This window comes from Sorex fumeus, unplaced genomic scaffold (genome assembly GCF_029834395.1).
Source record: "Sorex fumeus unplaced genomic scaffold, SorFum_2.1 ptg000240l, whole genome shotgun sequence".
Classification (NCBI taxonomy): Eukaryota; Metazoa; Chordata; class Mammalia; order Eulipotyphla; family Soricidae; genus Sorex; species Sorex fumeus.
Genome location: NW_026606297.1, coordinates 1,091,966 through 1,098,013, shown reverse-complemented (window position 1 = coordinate 1,098,013; position 6,048 = coordinate 1,091,966). Strand labels below are relative to the sequence as shown.

Sequence of the window (6,048 nt, the reverse complement as noted above, 5' to 3'; positions counted from 1 at the left end):
ACTTTGGTACATCTACACAATGGAGTACTATGTAGCTGTCAGAAAGGATGAAGTCATGAAATTTACATACAAGTGGTACTACATGGAAAGTATTATGCTAAGCGAAATGAATCAGAAAGAGAGGGATAGACATAGAAAGATTGCATTCATCTGGGGAACATAAAGTAAAAAAAAAAAGGAGACTAACACCCAAGAATAGCCGAGATAAATACCAGGAGGTTTACTCCATGACTTGGAGGCCAGCATCACACTCTAGAGGTAAAGGCAGCCCAGATGTAGAAGGGAACACCAAATGTGTTGGGTAATTGGGAGGATCCCCCTTGGTTGGGAGAAGCATTCTGAGACTAGACTCTAGACCGAACATGATTGCCACTCAATTCCACTTTTGCAAACCACAGCACCCAAAAGGAGAGAGAGAACAAAAGGGAATGCCCTGCCACAGAGGCAGGGTGGAATGGGGGGATGAGGGGGGTGGGAGGGGTACTGGGATCAGTGGTGGTGGAAAATGGACATTGGTGGAGGGATGGGTACTTGATCATTGTACAACGGAAACCCAAGCACAAAAATTTGTAAGTCTACAACTGTACCTCATGGTGTTTCACTAATAAAAAAAATTTTAAAAAAACTCACCTCAGGGGCACATCAACACCCCACCACAAATGACTAGAAGCGCTGTTGTGCTCTGATAATTGTCTTCTCCCTGTCCAATGTCAACATTGGCAATGACTGCATGGAGCTCTCAACTTTGGAGAAGGATGTTTAAGTCCAACGTTTGCTCAAATGCCACAGGAATGGTCATACATACGGTAGCCTTCAGCACTCTCCAAGACTTTCTTACCCTGGAAATATTGTCACACAAAATAAATGGTAGCAGCCCCTCAGGATCATCAGACTATGCCAACAAAGAGGACATTGCCATAAGACCCAGTCAAGTATCAAGTTACTCTTTGGTTAAGTGCTATGTGTTTTTGTCTTTCTATGCATTTCTTGTACCACGATATAATATTCACCCCATCTTTGGGCTTAAGAACCAGAGAAGGTCCAACACACTCTGGGATGGGAGATATTGTTGACTTGCTCTCCTTGAGGGAGCTGAGCGGAAACTTGTTGGAGAGACAAATCCATTGTATAAAGAAAACTCCCCTGAGGAAAGCAGTGAAAACAGGTTAGAATCTTTGTACCCAAACAGGAGACAAAGAGGCCAGCTGCAAGTATCTGCAGAGCAGGACACAGAAGCAGGCATGGAATCACACGTGATCTTGAAAGAAGATGCTTCAGGGAAATCCTGAGGCTCTACTGCCCCATCCACCCTAAAACTTAGTGTGCAGTGTCCTCACTGGGCCCAGTATAGAGGTGTTAAGAGGGCAGGCTGCCAGCACACTCCGGGTCTTAACTCCATGACTCAAACAAGTGGGTTCAGTAAATCAGTCTCCTTCGGCATCCTTCTCCCCCAAGTAGAAAATAAGGCTTCAGAGGATTGAGTTCTCTGCCAATGCCTTACAGCATTGATGGTTAAAAGAGACCTCAGAGGCCATTTGGATAACTCTCTTGCCGTTAGGCAGATTTCTCTAAACCCTCCAAGATTCCTCTTTATGTTAATAATAGGCCATTACACACATCAAACAAGAGATGGAAGTTAAGATCCCAATAGGCCTGTGGTCAGGCCCTTATCTCTGAAGAGGGTCTTGTAAGCCAGCCCCAGGCTCTTGTCAATTTAATCGCATTGAGCAGATAGTACTTCCAAGGACAATAGCACTTTTTCCTTCTATCTTCCGCTGAATTCTCCCATGCTTGAGACTTCAGACAGGGTCTGTGGCATGGATGAGGGACTCAGCAATCCTGAACACTGTCACCATTATGGAAGTGTGTTAAGAACCATCATACTAAAGAGGGAAATCTTCCTGGGGCAGCTTGCATTTCTAGGACATGGAATCCAGTAGGAAAGGAGTTAGAAAGGAACGTGGTTTGCACCTCAGAAATATTACATGGATGAAATGTGGTTTAATCAGATGGTCAAAGAGAAAGGAGCAAAGACTCCTTTAGGGAAATCCTGAGGCTCTAGGTCAAATCACATTCTTGAAGAATCAAATACCTTTAGAAAACTCTGCTTATGATCATGGAATAATAGAGTTTTTCTTATCATCTCAATGCTGACTTAGGGCAGAACAGAGACCAAATACAAGGAGATGGAACTCATGGACAGATGAGAAATAACCTGGAGCCTTAAGCATGGAATGAAGTGACTGCAAGAGATCTGTTCAGGGCTTTTAACACAAAGTGATTGTAGCCTCATGAAGATGGAGTTGAACTTCAGCATCCTATAGGTTTAAGATGTACAACTTAAGGATTTGATACATAAACATCGAAGGTTTTTCCCAGCAAGTATAGCTGACCCTGTCACTGGTGCAGGATTTTTCCTTGTAATGAAATATTTTAATATTCACCTTTTACTTCCGCTCATGCTGTACAGATCTTGGTGGTAGCTAATTACCCTAATACTAACCCCTGCAGAGGCATTAATAGAAATCGCTTGTTACCCAGGTTTTGTTTTTGCTTTTTGCTTTATAATTTTGGGGGCTACCCTGAGCAGACAATGTTTATGAGAAACAGCCTCGTTCCTGATGCCCCATTCGCTCTCAACGGAATGACCATGTCCGAATGCAACAGCTGTGTGTACCTAGATCGAGAGGTCAACATGACAAATGACCTGGCACCCGAGCTGCGCAGGAGGAAGAGAGCGGCTTGGAACGCCTTCAAGAACGTCGAACAAATAGCTAAGAGGACGAAGAACCTCCGGCTCCGGGCACATCTCTTTGATTCCACTGTTCTTCCTGCATTAACATATGCCTCAGAGACCTGGGCCCTATGCAAACAAGATGAGAACGCCATTCAGGTCTCCCAAAGAAGAATAGAAAGAGCTATGCTTGGAATATCACATTTCACTCAAATGAGAGAACGAATCCGGAGTTCTGACATCCATCGAGGATCAAGAATCAGGGACGCTGTCTCATTTGCCAAGGTGTCGAAAATCAGATGGGCTGGTCACGTAATGAGATTTAAAGACGACCGCTGGACTAGAGCTGTTACCGACTGGATTCCACGGGATGTCAAAAGACCACGTGGCCGCCCACCTACCAGATGGTCAGACTTCTTTGTCAAGATCATGAACGATCGGTTTGAGGCCCTTCATGTTCCCGGAGCGAACAGATGCCATTGGGCTACACTAGCACGCGACAGGGACAAATGGAGACGTTACTGGCGCCCGCTCGAGCAAATCGACGACTAACGGGAAGTTAAGTGATTAAGTGACCCTGAGCAGTGGGCTGGAGCGATAGCACAGCGGGTAGGACATTTGCCTTGCACGTGGCCGACCCAGGTTCTATTCCTCCATCTCTCTCAGAGAGCCTGGCAAGCTACTGAGAGTATCCTGCCCGCACAGCAGAGTGTGGCAAGCTCTCTGTGGCTTATTTGATATGCGAAAAACAGTAACAAGTCTCACGATGGAGATGTTACTGGTGCGCACTCAAGCAGATTGATGAACAACGGGAGGACAGTGCTGCAGTGCTACCTTTTAGTAACATTCAAATATATTCTACAGCATTGATAGCAGTGTTTTCACACCCCCAGGTTAACCTGGAAGTCTGCAGCTTTGAACCACTAGGGACATTTCCCCCAACCCTCATCACTCTTACCTCCAATTTACTAGTCTTCTAAATTCAGGTTTTTTTTTTTTTTTGGTTGGTTTGGGTCACACCTGGCAGTGCTCAAGGCTTACTCCTAATTTTGTGCTGAGAAATCCCCCTGGTGGGTCTTAGGGAACTATATGGGGTGCTAAGGATTAAACCCAGGTTTGCTGCATGCAAGGCAAATGCTTTACCCTCTATATTATGCTCTATACTTTAGCCTCTAAATTTAGTTCTTTTAGAGTCCACAATAAGGTCTTATGATATTTGTCTTTCTTTGACTTATTTCACTCAGCACTGCCCCTCAGCGTACAATCGTATTATTGTAAATGGCAGAATTTTCCCCTCTTGTTAATGGTGCATACTATTCCACTGTGCATGTGTGTGAATCTGTCTCTATCTCTGTATTTGTCTATCTCTGTATCTGTCTCTGTGTCTGTCTTTGTCTCTGACCCTGTCTCTATCTATTTGTTCCTATCTCTATCTCTGCTACCTCAGTCTTTATTTCTATCTCTATCTCTACTCTAACTTTGTCCCTGTCTCTATCACTGTCTCTGTTTCTGTCTCTATTTCTACTTTAAACTCTATTTCTTTGTCTCCATTTCCATATCAATCTCTGTCTCTGTCTCTATCTCTGTCTATTTCTGTCTGAGTCTCTCTCTCTGTCTATTTCTATCTCTGTTTCTGCTACGTTTTTTGTGCATGCTGCTCAGTCTCACACATAAGACCTATTTGCGACACCTCTGGCCCCACACTGCTTCTCTCTCCTTTCATTGCTGAACGCACACTGACTTAGGTTCTAGCTATTGCGATGATGTTGCAGTGAAAACATTTACATCTCATGCCAGTGCTCAGAGGGTTCCTTCTTCACCTTTTCTTACTCCCTTCCTGCCTACCAGGAGTATTTGCTTATCTCTTGTGTTTTTCTTATAATGTTTTCCTGATAAGTCAGAGATGTTGATTCAAAGAGGTTTGGATTTGCATTTCCCTCATCATTAGTGATGTCAAGTACCTGCTTACACACCTGTTTTCATTTGTACGTCTTCCTTGGATCACGTCTATTCAAGCCCTTTACTCATTTTGAGTATGTTATCTATTTATTATGTATTTACATTTATTTTAAATTGAGTTCTGTGAGTTTATTGTATATTTTTTGTATGAGTTACTTATCATATGTGTGGTTTACAAAATAATCTCCTGGGTTTTTTGATGATTAATTTTGTTATACAGATGGCATTCTGATTTGTTGCCATCTCACTTGTTTGCTTTTGATTGTATTGTTTGTATTTTAAAAACTACAGGTCAAAAATCATTGCCATGACCTCTGTCAACATTTACTTCCCTTAGGCTATTCTATAAGTGATAGCACAAGTATTATATTGTTTTTGATTTAGTTTGAGTTAGTTCTGTGAAGATATAGAATTTATTTTTGATTTAGGTGTGCTTCCTCCATAGCCATTTCTACCTATTGCCAAGTCCAGAATATAGGTGACCCTATAGAAAACTGGCTGGCTTACACACAGACATCTGTGTACTAAAAGTAAAGTGTTGCCACTCTTAATGGGTGAAGCCCAGTGCTAGGGTACATGGCATGGCAAGCTGGGTCCAAGCTTTTCATTATTTGCTATTCATCTATTTGAATAGTCATGCACAGGGCTTAGCCCTTGTACCAGAGTAAGGCAACTCTGAAGAGGTGCTGGAGCTTCCAGGACTGATAATGGGGAGCCAGGAAATGGAGAGAGAAGATGTTTTCTGGGACTTTAAATTCTATTTATCAGAGAGAAGTCTCAGTTCATTTTACTGAATTGAAAGTACTTGCTATGAGTTTTAGAGTCCAGATGTTTAATCACAGGGTTCTTTAGTAAGCACCTACTATAGCTAGTTTTCTATAAAAAAGAGTTCTTACCTTTCACCAGTCTCAAAGGAATGCCCAAGGTTAAACATACTTGTACAGGTACCAGTTGTAATTCAAATGTTAAAATAATAAAAAAATTTCTGGAGGATACAGAAAGCATAGCCTGATGAAACAAGACTCTTCTGATACAATCCTCCTACTAAAAGGGTTCAGAGAGAGCAGCCCTGCCTGAGGACCCTCAGAGGACTAGCTGCACCTCCCAACATTCCCCTGTCTCTGCCCTGGTTGCTTTGTCACTTACCCGTTGTGGGTTTGAGGGGAGTGTGTGTGCATGCTGACCCCTATATTAGACCTGGGATCTCGCCTCTTGGCTGAATTCTGTCGAAGTGTCAGTTGGTAAATTCATGGGGTCTGTAATTCTCATTCAATTTAGCTCCTTGATAGGGTTTACTTGTGCCGACACAGGAGAGATTATAGAGGGCCTTTGTTTAGGAGAGATGATTCAATGTA

The 6,048-nt window shown here is 42.9% G+C and overlaps 1 non-coding gene across 1 annotated transcript; it reads left to right on the top strand.

The window, feature by feature from the left end:
• Positions 1-5,677: 5,677 nt before the first annotated feature.
• On the top strand, positions 5,678-5,806 carry LOC130018202 (small Cajal body-specific RNA 4). Its single transcript, XR_008791505.1, has one exon. It is a non-coding gene; the product is annotated as a small Cajal body-specific RNA 4 (non-coding RNA).
• The last annotated feature ends 242 nt before the right edge of the window (positions 5,807-6,048 follow it).